General features: G+C 42.8%; 1 protein-coding gene across 1 annotated transcript in view; it reads left to right on the top strand.

Moving 5' to 3' along the window:
- fam117bb (family with sequence similarity 117 member Bb) overlaps positions 1–18,984 on the top strand; it is a 219,564-nt gene that overhangs the window by 38,236 nt on the left and 162,344 nt on the right. The gene's annotated exons all lie outside the window — the stretch shown is intronic.

Here is an 18,984-nt window from a genome sequence, read left to right as displayed (position 1 = left end):
AATATCAGTTTATATTTCTTTTGTGGTTCATTTTTCAGAGCCATGTATAATAAACTTTGGGAGAACTGTTTTGTCTCTCACTAAGCACAATGTCAGTTAAGGAGTGTTGAATGCTTACTGTTTAAATATCAATAATGGAGTTGAAGATGATGCTACGAGTGACAGGAAGTTGTACTGTTGCATGATTATTGTTCTTAGCTTGCTGCCATGCTCTCTGGCAGCTGTTTTGTTGTGGGGTGTGGGGAGGATACTCCAATGCCGGTATGGTTTTAAGAACCCTTAGAAGTCCTTGTTATACAGGATTTATATCTGCCCTGTTTCTCTTCATTTTACATTTTTGCCTCAGAGTTGTTACAAGTGTCCCCCACTTTTCGAACGTTCGCTTTACGAAACCTCGCTGTTACGAAAGACCTACCTTAGTTACCTGTTTTTGCTAACAGGAGGTGTTTTCACTGTTACGAAAAAAGGCAGCGCGCACCCCGAGCAGCGAAGCTTCTGCCCTGGAACTGCATTCTAGCCGGAATTGCTTAAACACATACCTGTTAGCAGCCATTAGCAAGATGAGTTCTAAGGTATTGGAAAAGCCTAAAAGAGCTTGTAAGGGTGTTACACTTAGCGTAAAACTAGACATAATTAAGCGTTTCGATCATGGTGAACGAAGTAAGGACAAAGTGAGTTTGGCTTGTGGAAGTTGACGAAGATGATGTTGAAGAGGTTTTGGCATCCCATGACCAAGAACTGATCGATGAAGAGCTGATGCAATTGGAAGAGGAAAGCATAACAATGGAAACCGAATGCAATAGCGAATGGACCGAAAGTGAAGTCGTCCAGGAACTGAACATGAAGCAACTGCGTGAGATTTTCGCTGCAATGATTGCAGAAAAGTAGGACTTTAATTTTGAAAGGGTACGTAGGATTAGGGTATATTTGCAAGATGGTTTGAGTACTTAGAACTGTATGATAGAAAAATGCGTGAGGTTAAGCAGTCAAGCATACTGTAGTTTTTCAAACCCTCCACATCAGCCACAGCAGATGCCGAACCTTGAACTTCGACATCAAGGCAGGCAGACATAGAAGAAGATGACCTGCCTGTTCTGCTGGAAACAGACGACGATGAGGTGACACCCCAGTGTCCCACCACACCAACCTCCAGGCGTTTGCCGATTGTGTCGCCTCTGATCTTGGCTGACATTTACGTGCCGGGCGGCACCTAATTAATTAGCTTGTTTATTTCGGCTTTTTTCTTAAAGATGTGCTGGGTGCGTCCTGGTTACTGCTGTACCACTGCTGGCTTCGTGATCGGTATCGGTTTGCTGCCTGGAGGTTGGGGACCACTGCACCACCCCAACCTCTGACGACTCAGCCTAACACACCATCATCAGTGTGCTCGGCGCTGTCTTCCGGATTCCCGTAAGTGAAACTACACTGTACATACATTATTTCTACTTTATTTTTGTGTTATTTGGTATGATTTGGTAGCTTCATAGCTTAAAGGTTACTGGAGAGAGTGCTTCTGCCGAGAGCGCTTGCGCCATGTTTCTGCCAAGAGCACTAGCGTGAGATTTTCCCTACGGTGGACAGTGCGGCAATGATTGTAGAAAATTATTTCTACTTTATGTAGGCTGTGTATTTATGATATCATTCCTGCTTTTACTATATGTTACTGTTATTTTAGGTTTTATGTTATTTGGCATGATTTAGTAGGTTATTTTTGGGTCTGTGAATGCTCACAAAATTTTCCCATATAAATAAATGGTAATTGCTTCTTCACTTTACGACATTCTGGCTTATGAACCGTTTCATAGGAATGCTCTACCTTTGGATGGCGGAGGAAACCTGTATTTTATATTCACCTTCAGTTGTGATCCCTGAATGTGTCATCTCCTTGGATGCAGAGAAAGCATTCAACCGTGTAGAATGGATTTATCTCTTCGCTGTTTTAGAAAAATTTGATTTTGGACCAAGTTTTATCAAGTGGATAAAACTGTTATATTTGTGTCCCACTGCCTCTGTTTTGACCAACTTTCAACAATCCCAACCTTTCAATCTCAAATGTGGAACCCGCCAAGGGTGCTCTTTAAGCCCTTTACTTTTCAATCTGGCCATAGAGCTGCATGCGATTGCGTTCTGCAGTGGTGCGGGTCTAACGGGGATTTGGAGGGAAGGAGTTGAGCACAAAGTCTCCCTTTATGCTGACGATCTTTTGCTTTTTATATCAAACACGATCACCTCCATACCCCCATGTTCTCACTTCTTAACAAATTTAGCCAGTTTTCAGGATACAAACTTAATTTACACAAGGGCAAACTTTTTCCAATACATGGAGAAGCACAAGCGTTAAAGTTCCATAACCTCCCTTTTAAGGTAGTGAATAATCAGTTTACTTACCTTGGCATAACTGTAACAAGGAAACATGAGTGTCTTTTTGGAGAAAATTTCATTAATTTGTTAAATCATACAAAACAGACCCCAGCACAGTGGTCACCCTAGTCCATGTCCCTGATGGGCCTAATTAATATTGTCAAATGAACATCCTTCCTAAATTCTTATACCTTTTCAGTCCATACAAACTTTCATCCTAAAACCTCCTTTGACTTGCTAGACTCAGTCATATCATCCTACTTGTGGAAGGGCAAGCATCCCCGACTGAATAAAGTCCATCTTCAAAAATCGAAAAGTATTGGGGGCATGGCCTTGCCCAGTTTCCGCTTATATTACTGGGCAGCTAATATATGCTGTCTCATCTTTTGGTCTCATTTTTACAACCAATCTGACTGCCCAATATGGGTAGCAATGGAGCTGAACTCTATTAAGAATTTCTTCATCTCCGCACTTTTTGGATCCACACTCCCTTTTCTTAGGCATAAACCAATTGTTAATCCTGTTATCAGGCACACCCTGAGAGTATGGGCTCAGTTCAGAAAGCATAGTGGTCTCCATGGCTTCTCTCTTTCAAGTCCTATTATATATAATCATCTGTTCCAGCCTTCTATACATGATTCAACATTTCAAGAATGGAAAAGTAAGGGCATCAGGCATTTTAAAGATCTTTTTATAGACAACTGCTTTGCATCATTTGAACAACTGTCTGCAAAGTTTAACCTACCCAACACTCATTTCTTCAGATATTTGTAAGTTAGACATTTTATCAGCCCTTTGATATCAAACTTCCCTGAGGCACCCGACACAAACGTTGTTGATATGTTTCTCTGCATGAATCCATTGTGCAAAGGTCTAATATCTATTTGCAACAAGCTAGCGGTCCTGAGGTGAGCCCCCCTTGACAAAATTAAAACTGCCTGGGAGCAAGATTTAAGTTTCTCACTGTCAGACGATGTATGGGATTCAGTTCTTAAGTTAGTTAACTCAAACTCTTTATGTGACCGCCACTGCTTGTTACAGTTCAAGGTCGTACACAGGGCCCATATGTCTAAAACTAAATTATCTTGCATTTACCCAGATGTTAATCCCTGCCGCGACAAGTGCAAAAGGGGCAAGGCTTCCCTTATTCACATGTACTGGACATGCCCTAGCTTGGAAAAATATTGGAAAGATGTTTTCCAAACTCTATCCCAAATACTTAATTATAATTTGGAACCTAACCCCTTGGTTGCTCTTTTCAGCACCTCTGGAGAGGGGGACATGGACCTAAGTCCGACCAAACGTCACACACCGTCTTTTGCCCCTCTGTTGGCCAGGTGTGCAGTCTTGCTCAGGTGGAGGGATGCTGCCCCACCCACCCACACTCAGTGGCTCAGGGACATCATGTCCAGTCTAAACCCTGAGAAGATCCATTATTCAATTCTCAACTCGGACGTAAAGTTCCAAACGGTGTGGGGACCCTTTCTTGAATATTTTCAGAATTCCTAGTCAAACTAAAAGTCCATCCTTTCTTCCTTTCCTCTGCACATAAATCCCTGACTTCCAGCATTTCCCAGTAAAATTCTACGGACCCGGACTTATAAACATACAACATTTTATGTATTAGGAAAATGCACCTTCTCTATACCAATGCAGCTCTGTGGGGATAAAGGTTCTGATTAACCCTTTTTGCTAATACAATGCTGGCTTGGAGATGGGGATAGGGAGGAGTGGGTTGGGGCAGGGAGGCAACTAAAGCATGATTGTACTATGGGTGCATCTCTTTCATAGATGTGAACTGTACATTTGACACATTTGTTATGAACTGCACAAACCTTCTTTATACTATGCTCTGTTTATTTAAAAAAACCGATAAAAATATTTAAAGAAAAAACCAGGACATTACATAGATATTTATTGACCTGGCTCCTAGTGACAGATTTTTAAAAAAAATTCCACCTCAGGCCAATGTCAATCAGGCTTTAGATGATCTGAGCAAAGGGTTCAACATGCCCTAAACAGCACACCCTAATGCTTTCACTGTCGTTTTGGGAAATTTTAACCAAGCCAGTCTGAAAAAAATCACTAAGCAATTACCATCAACAGATCACTTCCAATACTAGAGGAAACAACACACTGGACCATTGTTACACCACCGTCAAGAATGCCTACCGTACTATTCCACGCCCTCACTTCAGGAAGTCTGATCACCTGGCTGTACTTCTACTCCCTTAGTATAGGCAGAGACAGAAAACTGCAGCACCAGTAGTGAGGACCAAGAAGGTTTGGACAAGGGAAGCACAGGAGCACCTACAGGACTGCTTTGAATTGGTGGACTGTATTCGGGGATTCATCTTTGAACTTTGATAAGTAAGCTGCAGTTGTTACTGATTTCATTAAAACCTGTGTGGATGAGTGTGTGCCCACAAAGACTTACTGTACATTCCCAAACCAAAAGCCGTGGATGAACCAGGAGGTACATCATCTGCTGAAGGCTGGATCTGTGGCATTCAAATCTGGCGAGCCAGGCCTGTAGCAGAATACCAGGTATGATTTGCGGAGGGCTATTTCAAGGGCAAAGAGACAATTTCGAACGAGGTTGGAGGCGACATTGGCTGTACGACAACTCTGGCAGGGTTTGCAAGATATTACTTTCTACAAATTGAAACCCAATAGCATGAATGGCAGCAATGCTTCACTACCAGATGAACTCAATGCCTTCTATGCCCACTTTGAAAGGGAGAATAGAACTACAGCTGTGAAGATCCCTGATGACACTGTGATCTATGTCTCAGAGGCTGATGTTAGGCTTTCTTTAAAGAGAGTGAACCCTCGCAAGGCAGAAGGCCTTGAGGGATCACCTGGTAAGGCTCTGAAAGTATGGCAACCAACTAGTGGGAGTATTCAAGGACATTTTCAACCTCTCACTGTTCCCACTTGCTTCAAAAAGGCAACAATTGTATCAGTGCCTGAGAAGAATAATGTGAGCTGTCTTTAATAACTATGCCCGGTAGCATTCATATGTACAGTGAAGAAATTCTTTGAGAGGTTGGTCATGACTAGACTGAACTCCTGCCTCAGCAAGGACCTGCATCCACTGCAATTTGCCTGTCGTCACAATAGGTCAACGGCAGATGCAATCTCAATGGCTCTTCACGTGGCGTCAGATGACCTGGACAACACAAACACCTATGTCAGGATGCTATTCATTGACTATAGCTCAGCACTTAATACCATCATTCCCACAATCCTGATTGAGAGGTTGCAGAACCTGGGCCTCTGTACCTCCCTCTGCAGTTGGATCTTCCAATTCCTAACCAGAAGACCACAATCTGTGTGGATTGGTGACAACATCTTTCTTGCTGACGATCAACACTGGTGTACATTAGGGGCGTGTGCTTAACCCACTGCTGTACTCTCTATATACCTGTGACTGTGTGGCTAGGCATAGCTCAATACCATCTATAATTTTGCTGATGGTACAACCATTGTTGGTAGAGTTTCAGATGGTGATGAGAGGGCGTACAGGACTGAGATATGCCAACTAGTGGAGTAGTGTTGCAGCAGCAACCTGGCACTCAACATCAGTAAGACGAAAGAGCTGATTGTGGACTTCCAGAAGGTTAAGACGAAGGAACACATACCAGTCCTCAGAGGGATCAGATGTGAAGAGAGGGAGCAGTTTCAAGTTCTTGGGTGTCATGATTTCTGAGGATCTAACCTGGTCCAAGATATCGATGCAGTTATAAACAAGGCAAGATAGCGGCTATACTTTATTAGGAGATTGAAGAGATGTAGTATGTCAACAAATACATTCAAAAACTTCTAAATGTATCATGGAGAGCATTCTTGACTGGCTGCATCACTGTCTGGTGTGGGCAGGGGAGGGCGACTGCACAGGACCGAAGGAAGCTGCAGCAGGTTGTAAATTTAGTCAGCTTCATTTTGGGTACTAGACGACAAAGTACCCAGGAGAACTTCAAGGGGTGGTGTCTCAGAAAGACAGTGTCCATTATTAAGGAACTCCAGCACCCAGGGCATGCCTTTTTCTCAGGTCGGAGGTACAGAATCCCGAAGGCGCACACTCAGCGATTCAGGAACAGCTTCTTCCCCTCTGCCACCCGATTCCTAAATGGACATTGAACCCTTGGACCCTACCTCACTTTTTAATATATTGTTTCTGTTTTTTTGCACAGTTTGTAATCTATTCAATATATGTATACTGTAATTGATTTACTTATTATTTTATTTTGTTTTTGGCTATATTATGTATTGCATTGAACTGCTGCTGCTAAGTTAACAAATTTCACGACACATACTGGTGATAATAAATCTGATTCTGACATTGTGCTCTGTTGCCATGCTGGTTGCCAACCTCGCTTCTAGCACAGATTTTTTTTTTGCCCATTAGAACTAGTGTCTCTTTCTCAGCCTTAAAAGTGTCTATTTACTCTCCATGTTTAGATCTCATGCTGACTTCTGCCACCATGTGTTCTTAATATTGGCAAACAATATGAGTAAAAATGCTAGCGTATTTATTTACAGTAAATGGCTTTAGCCTATCATGAGCATGTATGACCAGCTCCCCAGCATCACTCTGGTTCTGGGGTGAACCCAACCCTCCCCCATTATATACAGGGAACTGAAGTTCTTTATCATCTACACATGTAATAACATACACCCCTCCCCATCTCTCCTCAGATGTTAAATAATCTTTTTTGCACTTCAATCCAGAAAGCCTCAATAGGACTTTCTGTAGCTGTATCCAATAGATTAGATTAGATTCAACTTTATTGTCATTGTGCTGAGTACAGATACAAAACCAATGAAATGCAGTTAGCACCTGACTTGAAATGCAAAGAATAGTGTTATTTACAAAATAACTGCAAATAAAAAGTAAGTGCTACAGCACACACTTATTAAAGTACGGAGACAGTACAATATGGGTGCAATACTACTTAGCGCTGTGATGTGAGGTTCAGCAGGGTCACAGCCTCAGGGAAGAAGCTCTTCCTGTGCCTGCTGGTGTGGGAGTGAAGGCTCCTGTAGCGCCTACCGGATGGGAGGAGAGTAAAAAGTCCACGGTTAGGGTGAGATGCTTCCTTGATAATGCTTTTCGCCCTGCCCAGGCAGCATTTATGGTAGATGTTCTCAATGGTGGGCAGTTGGGTGCCAATAATCCACTGTGCAGTTTTCACCACATGCTGGAGTGCTTTGCGGTCCGATACGGGACAATTGCCATACCACACTGAGATGCAGTTGGTGAGTATACTCTCAGTGGTACAGCGGTAAAAGTCTGTCAGTATCCCGGGGCAGAGGTGAGCTTTCTCAATGCTCTGCAGGAAATAAAGGCGCTTTTGCACCTTTTTGATCAGGATGGAGGAGTTCAAGGACCAGGTGAGATCCTCGGAAATGTGGGTACCAAGGAATTTGAAGCTTGATAAATGCTTCAGTTTTGCTCCGTTGATGTAGATGGGGATGTGAGTGTGGCTCCTAGCATGCCTGAAGTCCACAATGATCTCCTTGGTCTTCTGGGTGTTAAGGACCAGGTTGTTGTCGGCACACCATGCAGCCAGTTACTGGACCTCGTCCCTGTAGGCCGTCTCGTCATCCTCTCTGATCAGGCGAACCACTGTGGTGTGGTCTGCGAACTTGATTATGGAGTTAGAACCATGTACAGGAACACAGTCATAGGTGAAAAGGTGCTTTTTTAGTAATTGTTTGTAATGGTATATATTTTCTCTAGGTTCTGGAGATTCCTGATTGCTTATTGCCATGAGGGTGTTTGGTATCATTATCACATTTTGTCTTTGGCATCCAAGATTTTTTGCATCTTCAGATTAGTTTTTTTATTTTAGGAAAACTAAGGCAGAAAATGAATTAGCATTTATTTAGTATCAGCTGTCATCTCTGCTTCTGTCGAATTTAATTCTTGGCTTTGGATATAGCTTTACAATAAATTTATCCTTCATTCCTTTTGCCTGGCTTTGAAAATTTTACATCCATTGTTTAGAAAGAATTGCTTTTTATCCTGAAGTGAAATTTTACTGAAGTCTTGGAAGAAGCTTAGCCGTTAGTTTTTCCCCTTAAACTTCATTCCTTTGCCACTCCTATTCATAACAGGTATTTGAAACTGAGCTAAACTTTCCAAAATGGTGACTTCATATACTAGTTTTAGTCTGATCCTTTCCAATATTTGTGCAATTTTTAAAGATAAATTAATTTTTTTTAGTTCTGTGCCAATTCTCACATTTTTAATTTTTGATGTTTTTGCATTATGTTTACTTAGACTGGCTGTCTAATAAGTTTATCTTTGCTTGTATGGGTACATATGGGAAGTTTGAGCTTTTATCGTTAACTACCTTCTCCAGACCTGCTTGGACAGGATTGCACAGTTTGTGTAGTTGTTCTTTACATTTGACCATCTTGAGGTTTGGAAACTAGTCGTCGTAGGTCGCATCTGGAATTTCCAGTTGGTGGACGATTTCCCTCCATGGTGCTCTGACGTATATGCATGGCAGGTTACAGCAATGGTTTGCCTTTGCCTTCTGCAAGGTGAGTTTAAAGAGGACATCACCTCTTGCAGTGGACAACCAGGACGTTTAAGTGCCTTGTCGTGCTCTTAGTGCTCCACCAACGCCTGCTGGCCTGCCTTGACCGTTGGACCATTAATCGGTCTCTTCGCTCAATCTGCCAGGGCCAGACTTCACACACTGGGATAGGCAGATCCCCTACCTCACTGAGGGTCGAAGACCCATCAGCTACCCTCACCTGGTTTAGCCCGTCTGCTGAGACGGTTAACTGGTGTGTGGCTGCTGGGCATGCTACAGCTACTTGGAACCACAGGTGAGCTGAGCGCCAGGTGGGGGTCAAAGGTGGATGAGCTGTCCTGAAAAGGGCACAGCAGCCGCCCCCTCCCCCCCCCCACCAGAGGTTACTCCTCCCTAGACACCACATACACCCCTTGGAGACTAGAACCAGTCTATAACGTCTGTGTGATGAGTATATGGTCTTGGCTACTTTTTAACTTTGTATTACAACATTACTGTTGGAGGCAGAATAATTTCTAAGTCTCTATTTGCATAATGCTATATTGTGGAATATTTTTGCAGTCTTAAAAACAACTCTGATTTTGCACCTTGTGTCTTACAAATATTATCTTTGGATCTGTCAACAGATGATCACCCAGTTCTAGTAGAAAGCCATTAACCAGATTTTTTTTCTCCCCCCTCCAGGGTCTACCCAACCTGAGTATTTCCAGCATTCTGTTTTATATCCGCTATTTCGTTATGTGACTATATCACTAGGTTGTTTTTTTTAAGTAAGACTGGACCAGCAGCTCAAAGCTGGACAGCTGAGTTACTGTCAAGTACAGTATCATCAACAGCAAATGAACCAGCACAATATGTCCTCTCATGGTCTGATATGTCCTCTTTGCTTTTGCTATTATCTGAAATGACCAGTGGGCTTGATCATGAATATATACTGAAAATGATTGTCAGCATCCATTATGTAGCAAAAGGGTACGAAGAAAGGCTGAATGATAAGTGATTAGATCATGGACAATGCAACACATATCAAAGTTGCTGGTGAACGCAGCAGGCCAGGCAGCATCTGTAGGAAGAGGTGCAGTCGACGTTTCAGGCCGAGACCCTTCGTCAGGACTAACTGAAGGAAGAGTGAGTAAGGGATTTGAAAGTTGGAGGGGGAGGGGGAGATCCAAAATGATAGGAGAAGACTGGAGGGGGAGGGATAGAGCCAAGAGCTGGACAGGTGATAGGCAAAAGGGGATACGAGAGGATCATGGGACAGGAGGTCCGGGAAGAAAGACGGGGGGGGGGGACCCAAAGGATGGGCAAGGGGTATATTCAGAGGGACAGAGGGAGAAAAAGGAGAGTGAGAGAAAGAATGTGTGCATAAAAATAAGTAACAGATGGGGTACGAGGGGGAGGTGGGGCCTTAGCGGAAGTTAGAGAAGTCGATGTTCATGCCATCAGGTTGGAGGCTACCCAGACGGAATATAAGGTGTTGTTTCTCCAACCTGAGTGTGGCTTCATCTTTACAGTAGAGGAGGCCGTGGCCATGGACAATATTACCTTTGGCACTTGAGTAATAATCAAGTTCAAGTTTATTATCATACGACTGTACATGTATGCAACCAAATTTGTTTGTCAAATTTTCATTTGATTATAATTCTTTCTCAGCCGCAAACTGATATAGAACTATTGGCAAATTATGAATCATAAAGCTGCCCAGCATTTCATCTTGAACTTCAAAACTATAGTTGGAAAGGAGAATGCAACAAAAAGTATAAATAGCTGAAGATGAGAGATTTTTGGCAAGAAATAGTTTGTACCTTAAATACACCTTAGATATGGCAATCCAAGTTCCAAACTTAATTAGCAGTGATAGAAGTACTTGGCACATTTCAGTTCAATTCATTTATTCATTGGAGTTTGCAATCTTAAAATTCTGTTTTTACTTCAGTTTCAGGAAAAGCTTGTTACTGAACTACTTCACGTATCATGCATAATGTGGTTGCATTCCCAGATGCCTTTTCTAAATATTACTTACTGCTAAGAGTCACATTCTCTTGAAGTCCTAAACATGCTGCAAAGAATTTGCTATGTCTACATTTTTTCACGTATTTCTTCATTGGCTGTAGATGTAGCACCCATCTGTTGGATGAAACATTAAACCTGTCAGCTGGATGTAAAAGATCCTTTGGTGCTATTTTGATCAGAGGCTGGCTACCTCACCCAAACCCGATGGAAACCCAGTGAACTTGTGGTTTTGCTCAGTTTGGACCTGTTAAGTAGAGAATGAAAGCATGCAGTGAGATGTGATTGGGTCAGGGCTGTGGCAAAGCTAGCACCTGTTAGCACTGCCCCAGTTTTACACTGAAAGAAATTTGTAAAACAAAGGAATCCATTTAGGTGAGATTTAGCCCTCAAACATTCAAAGTACAGTAATGCTGTCATTGGAGTAAGATAATTTGGCTAGACAATGCTTTGGAATAGCCTGAGGCTACGTCCACACTACGCCGGATAATTTTGAAAACAGTTTCAAGTAAAAACGACAGGCGTACATGCTAAGCATATTTCAAAATATCTCTGTCCACACTAACACGGATACTTGGGTGAATCTCCTCTACTGGGCACGCACAGGACACACAGAGAACAAGCGAAGAGAAAACGGTATACTTAGTGCGCGTTTGTCTAGTTACAGAGTAGAAAAACTTAAAAGGAATTGTTCTTGGCTCTCGCGCAGGAGGACTTAAAACTAAAAAAAACAAATACTGGAGCGTATGGAGGCAACCGACAGGGAGTTCACGGACAGTATGACCCGGCTGACGACGAACATTGAAAAACTGACTAACTCTGTTGCATTAATAAAGTACCTTGTTAAATGTATGAAACATGTCTGTTTCAGTCTTGTATTTCCATGCAATGTTACATCAGGCTGTTACACATCTATTGTCAGAGAAGTACTTGCATAAATAGGTAAACCACCTTCATACAAGCAAGGACAGAAAACAGGGCAAAGTGAGTATACTTATTTATTCAGTAAGCTATGGGTCAAAGTATTTGGTGAGTACATTTTTAACTCTTCTGGCTTCAGTCTCGTTGCCATCTGTTTTGAAATTGTTAGGTTCTGCAAAGCGCAGAATCAAATGTCGCTGTGATGATTGTACGCTCTAGTATCAATTGTTTGGCGACAATAAAGTAGTAATAATAAGCATAATAAGAAGAAAACAATGAAATGCCGTGCTGCCGCCATCTGTTCCAACACATCATGACAGCGGTTTTAAAAAGCTCCGGTTACCCCGTACACACTGCAACGGCTATTAGGCATTTTCAGATTTATTCACTCTGGAAACCGTTGCTGAAAATCTCCATTTTTGGGGGATGAAAATGCCATTTTAGTGTAGACGGAGGGTCAAAACGAAGAGAAAAGGCTTCGTTTTCAAAATTATCTGGCGTAGTGTGGACGTAGCCTGAAATTTAGAGACCTTGTATTATGAGGGTCAGGAATGTAAATCACTGTCTGCTGCCAACACCCAACTGTAAGTTACAGGCAAGGGTGGGAACATGATAGAACTCATAGCAAGCAAAGTTAATTCACACTGAAAACTATATGGAGGTGGAAAGGATCAATAATATTAAATTATTTGGCAGCATCATATGAGAGGATCTGTCGTAGCAATAATATTAAATTATTTGGCAGCATCATATGAGAGGATCTGTCCTAGCACTAATAGCCATCTCAAAGAAGGAATGAAGGTGCCTCTACTTAGAAGTTTGCAGAGATTTCGTTTGGCATCTAAAACATTAACAGACCTTTTATAGGTGCACAGTGGAGAGTATTTTAACTAGTTGCATCACAGCTTGGTATGGAAACACTGACAGCCAGGACAGGCAAAGCCTTCCCCACCATTGAGTGCTGCTGCAAGAAAACTGCGTCAATCGTCAAGGGTGCCCACGATGCAGGCCTTGCGCTCTTCTCACCACTACCATTCAGCAGGAGATACAGGAGCATTGGGTTCCACTCCTGGTATGGGACACAGGAACCGTTATTACAGGTTTCCCCTGTCATCTGAAGGTAGAGTGTTCCTATGAAACGGTTCGTAAGCTGGAATGTTGTAAAGCAAAGAAGCAATTACCATTTATTTATATGGGAAAAACTTGTGAGCGTTCGCAGACCCAAAAATCACCTACTAAATCATGCCAAATAACACATAAAACCGAAAATAACAGTAACATATAGTAAAAGCAGGAATGATATGATAAATACACAGCCTATATAAAGTAGAAATACTTCTCTACAATCATTGCCGCACTGTTCTCCGTAGCGAAAATCTCGTGCAAGCACTCTTGGCAGAAACACTCTCCAGTAACTTTTAAGTTATGAAGCTGCCAAATCATACCAAATAATGCATAAAAATACACAGCCTGTATAAAGTAGAAATAATACATGTACAGTGTGGTATCACTTGAATTGGGAAGACAGCGCCGAGCACACTGATGATGGTGTTTTAGGCTGAGTCGTTGGTGGTGGGGCGGTGCAGTGGCCCCCACCCGCCAGGCCGCCGACTGATACCGATCCACGAAGCATGCAGGGGTACAGCAGTGGCCGGGATGCACCCTGCACATCTTTAAGAAAAAATACAAAATAAACAAGCTAATTAATTAGGTGCCATCCGGCACGTAAATGTCAGCCCAGATCAGAGGCATTTGCCGATTGTCTCGCCTCTGATTTGGGCCGACATTTACGTGCTGGGCGGCACCTAATTAATTAATTAGTTAACCCTTACGAGCTCTTTTAGGCTTTTCCGATACCTTGGAGCTCATCTTGCAAATGGATGCTCACAGGCACATGTTTAAGCAATGCTGGCGAAAATGCAGTTCCGAATCCGGGGGAGAGCGGCTGCTCGGGGTGCATGCTGTCTTTTTTCGTAAAAGTGAAAGCACCTTCTGTTAGCGAAAACAGGTAAATAATGTAGGTCTTTTGTAACAGTGAGGTTTCGTAAAGCGAACGCTCGAAAAGCGGGAGACACCTGTACTCTACAGTCATTACGCTGCTGCACTGGCACAGATAAATTCACTTGCCTGAACACTGAACTGCTTCTGCAACCTACTGTATGGAGTCACTTTGGAGGATTCTGCAACTTGTTCTTAATATATTTATTTTATTTGCACAATTTGTTGTCTTGCACTTTATCAGTCTTTGATTTACTTTAGTATAGAATTTATGATTAACTACAAACAACAAAGTAAACTTACAGTCGGCCCTCCGTATCCGCGGGTTCTGCATCCGCGGATTCAACCAACCGCGGATTGGGAAAACCTGGAAGTTCTCTCTCCAGCACTCGTTTGAGTATTGTTCGCCTCGCGTCTCGTTCGGGTTATATGGGAAATATTTTTATGATTTATACTTTATTGTCGCCAAACAATTGATACTAGAATGTATAATCATCACAGTGATATTTGATTCTGTGCTTCCGCTCCCTGGATTACAAATAATAAAAATAGTAAAAATTAGTAAATATAAAAATTTAATTTATAAATCATGAATAGAAAATAGAAAAATGGAAAGTAAGGTAGTGCAAAAAAACCAAGAGGTAGGTCCGGATATTTGGAGGGTATGGCCCAGATCCGGGTCAGGATCCGTTCAGCAGTCTTATCACAGTTGGAAAGAAGCTGTTCCCAAATCTGGCCGTACGAGTCTTCAAGCTCCTGAGCCTTCTCCCGGAGGGAAGAGGAACGAAAAGTGTGTTGGCTGGGTGGGTCGTGTCCTGGCAGCACTGCTCTGACAGCTTGCGGTGTAAAGTGAATCCAAGGACGGAAGATTGGTTTGTGTGATGTGCTGTGCCGTGTTCACGGTCTTCTTCAGCTTCTTTCGGTCTTGGACAGGACAACTTCCATATCAGGTTGTAATGCACCCTAGAAGAATGCTTTCTACAGTGCATCTATAAAAATTAGTAAGGGTTTTAGGGGACAAGCCAAATTTCTTTAGTTTTCTCGGGAAGTAAAGGCGCTGGTGGGCCTTCTTGGCAGTGAACTCTGCCTAGTTGGACCAAGTCAGGTCATTTGTGATATTGACCCTGAGGAACTTAAAGCTTTTGACCTGTTCCACTTGCGCACCACCGATGTAAATTGGGTCGTGCAGTCCGCTACTCCTTCTGAAGTCAACAACCAATTCCTTCGTCTTGCTGACGTTGAGGGATAGGTTATTGTCTTTGCACCATGCCACCAGGTTCTTAATTTCCTCTCTGTACTCAAGCTCATCATTACCCGAGATATGGCCTACAATTGTGGTGTCATCAGCAAACATATATTGAGTTTGATGGAAACTTGGCTACACAATCATGGGTGTACAGTGAGTGCATCAGGGGGCTGAGTACACAGCCTTGTGGGGCATCGGTGCTCAGAGTGGTTGTAGAGGAGAGCTTATCCCCTATTTTTACAGCCTTGGTCCTGTCTGTGAGGAAGTTGAAGATCCAGCTGCAGATCTGAGTGCTAAGGCCCAGGTTCCGGAGCTTAGGAATCAGTTTATTTGGAATGATGGTATTAAAGGCAGAGCTGTAGTCAATGAAAAGGAGCCTTACATATGTGTCTTTATTCTCCAGGTGTTCTAAGGAGGAATGTAGGGCCGGAGAGATGACATCTGCCTTTGACCTGTTGCTCCGGTAGGCAAATTGCAAAGCGTCGAGGTTGACCGGTAGGCTGTGGTTGATGTGTGCCAAAACCAATCTCTCGAAGCACTTCATAGCAATTGATGTCAGAGCCACAGGTCGATAGTCATTCAGGCATGTCACCTTGCTCTTCTTCGGCAGTGGGATTATCGTTGCCTTCTTAAAACACGAGGCGATCTTAGACTGAAGCAAGGAGCAGTTGAAAATGCCAGCAAACGCTCCAGCTAGCTCGCTTGCACAGGCCTGGAGAACCCGTCCTGGGACGCCATCTGGGCCTGTCACCTTCCTTGGATTTATCTTCAGGAAGGCCCTTCTAATGTCCTGCTTGGTGATGGTGAATCTTGATGCCACCAGGTCCGGTTCACCCAGAGGGAACGGGACGCTCCTCTTCTGTTCGAATCTTGCGTTATGTTATGTTAAGAATAAGTTAAATTCATCAGGAAGAGAAGCGTCACAGTTGCTGATATTCCCAGCCTTTTCTTTGCGCCCAGTGATCTCATTTAGACCCTGCCACAGTCTACTGGCATCCCTCTGGTTAGCCTGGGCTTCCAACTTGGCTCGATATTGCCTCTTGGCGCCCTTAATGGCTTTCCAGAGTTCACGTCTGGATTCCGTGTAGCGACTGGTATCCCCGGACCTGAAAGCCGCAGCTCTAGCCTTTAAAAGAGACTTGACCTCATAATTCATCCAAGGTTTCCGGTTAGGGAATATCCAGATCGTCTTGCGAGACGCACAGTCCTCCGTGCATTTCCAAATAAAGTCCGTGACAGCTGAGGCATACTCATCAAGGTTAGCTGCTGAGTCCTTGAATACTAACCAGTTTGAGCATTCCCTGACCCAAAAAATAACCTACCAAATAATACCAAATAACACATAAAACCTAAAGTAACACTAACATATAGTAAAAGCAGGAATGATATGCTACTAGTAGAACCAATACAGTGGTAACATGGGCAGCTTCCAAGATCTTCTCTCTGCATGTAAATACGTAGTACGAATGGTGGACGCAGGCAAGTTCAGCGCATGCACAATGTCTTTATTTTGTTCACCACGATTGGAACGCTTAATTACGTCCAGTTTTACACTAAGCGTAACACACTTACGAGCTCTCTTAGTTTTTCTGATACCTTAGGACACATCTTGCAAACGGATGCACAAAATAAATTGAGATAAAGCACTCTCGCTGCTAGGGGTGCGTGCTGCCTCTATAATGGCTCGCTGCAACACAAACGCTGAATGCTACTTTCGCTTTTTGTAACACCCTTACAAGCTCTGTTATTCTTTTATATAAGAGACTTGAGCATCAGCGAATTTTGGTATCCGCGGGGGGGTCCTGGAATCAATCCCCCACGGATACGGAGGGCTGACTGTACGTAAGTGATGACAAGAAGTGTAGATAGTCCATGGAAGGGAGGCTGCTTTCCACGAAGGACTGCTTCTACTACCACCACCCCAGGCAGCATGTTCCAGGCACTCACCACTTGATGTGAAATTTAAAAAAAAACACTTGCTCCTCTCACCTCCTTTTGAAATTACCCTCTCACCTTAAAAGCATACCCTCTGGTATGAGACATTTAAACCCTGGGGACAAAGTTACTGTCTACTCTATACCTCTCAGAATCTTATAAACCTCTATCAGATCTCCCATCATCCTATGCTGTTCCAGAGAAAACAACCCAAGTTCAAGCCAGCCTAGTGGGGAAACACCAACTCTGCAGTTACTGTGTTAAGCTGAGGTTAGTCATCAGATTAGTTATTCTAAATTGAGCTGAGTATAAGTCTTTCTGCTTGGTCTAAGTGGAAGGAGGTAAGAATGATCTGGTGTGATTTCTTTTTTAACAACTTGTCACTTAGTCTGAATGTATTACAACCCTGGTTGCTGATTGAGGTTGGGATGGTGGTTGAGGAGGGTCTCTCCAGAATCTTTCCAGCCTCTGAAAAAAGGCACCTGGGGAATGGAAAATTGCAATAGTAGGGATCCCTTTTTAAAAAAAAAAGTACAGGGATGTATGAAACAACAGGGCACTGAGCATGAAGGAAATGCTGAGATAGAAAAGTTAACTGGCATTTGGCAAAGTTTATTAAATAAGTGATCTGGCACAGATTTATTGAAGACAAACTGATATTCTGAAATTTTTGTCCTGAATCCTCCAAAACTCAGCATGCTGCCCTGTCTTGCTATCTGTAATTCTTGCACTTAGTATCAAAGTGGAGATTGAGGTATATTTACCCTTACTCTCTGTACTAACAGCTGCTCTGTGAGCATCCAGATATCACCAATTAAAGATTTAACAATTGTTCTTAGGTAGATTTCAGATTTGCAAATGATGGAAAGCTATGAAGTTTGCATCAGTGAGGTGAGATATTAAAGAATGCAAGACGACGTGAGCTGGCAGAAATCCAAGAAAAGTATGTAGTTGACAGAAGATATATTACAGAAGTGATACAGTTGATCACAAAAAATGGAAAATTAGATTAATGTCATAGTTGAAAAAGATGTGCAAAACAGGAAACTGGCTGTACTTGAGTATACATTCTTGGAACAACTTGAAATCTGTGGGAACCTGGCTTTGAGGCTTAAGTCTTGTAGTTTAAAAAGTTTCTTTTCATATACCAGATTCCCTAGGTAGCAGTGTCAAGAATGCGTTGGAGCAGCTATAGAACATTCTCAAGGGGGTTGTGTGTGATCATTCATCATAGAGCATGTTGGTGCCAACAACATAGGTAGAAAGAGGGATGAGATCCTGTCCAGTGAATATAAGGAATTTGGGGGGTGGGAGTTGAAATTAAAGGTAATAATCTCTGGACAACTCCCAGTGATACATGCTGATGTGGATAGCAACAAAGGTAGAGCCCATGAGTTCACGGCTTAGGAATTGGGGCAGGATTTCAGGTTTCTGGATTATTGGGACCTCTTCCGGTGTAGGGTTGACTTGCTCAAGAGGTACAGGTTACACCGTAACAGGAGAGGAACCAATATCTCATGATATAGAGCCAGAATTAAGCCATTCACCCATTAAGTCTGCTCTGTATTTGATCATGGCTGATTTATTTTCACTTTGAGAACTCCATATACCTGGCTATACTGTACTTACATTCGCGGCATGTATTTAACCATGGCTGATTTATTTTCACTTTGAGAACTCTATATACCTGGCTATACTTATATTCGCAGCATGTAGGCAGAGACTGAAGACTTGCAGCACCAGTGTTGAAGGCTACAAAGGTGTGGGCTAGGGAGGCAGAGGAGTGTTTACAGTCTGCTTTGAATCAGTAACCTGGACCATATCCTGAGATTCATCTTTGGATCTGAATAAATATGCCATGGCCTTCACCACCTGCAAGAACTGCGTGGATGAATATGTTTCCTATCAACAACATACTGAGTTTTCGCAAACCAGAAGCCATGGATGAACCAGGGGATTTGC

This window comes from Mobula hypostoma, chromosome 6, assembly GCF_963921235.1.
Source record: "Mobula hypostoma chromosome 6, sMobHyp1.1, whole genome shotgun sequence".
NCBI lineage: Eukaryota > Metazoa > Chordata > Chondrichthyes > Myliobatiformes > Myliobatidae > Mobula > Mobula hypostoma.
Note: the sequence above shows the minus strand (reverse complement) of the source record. Positions and strands in the feature narration are given on the sequence as shown.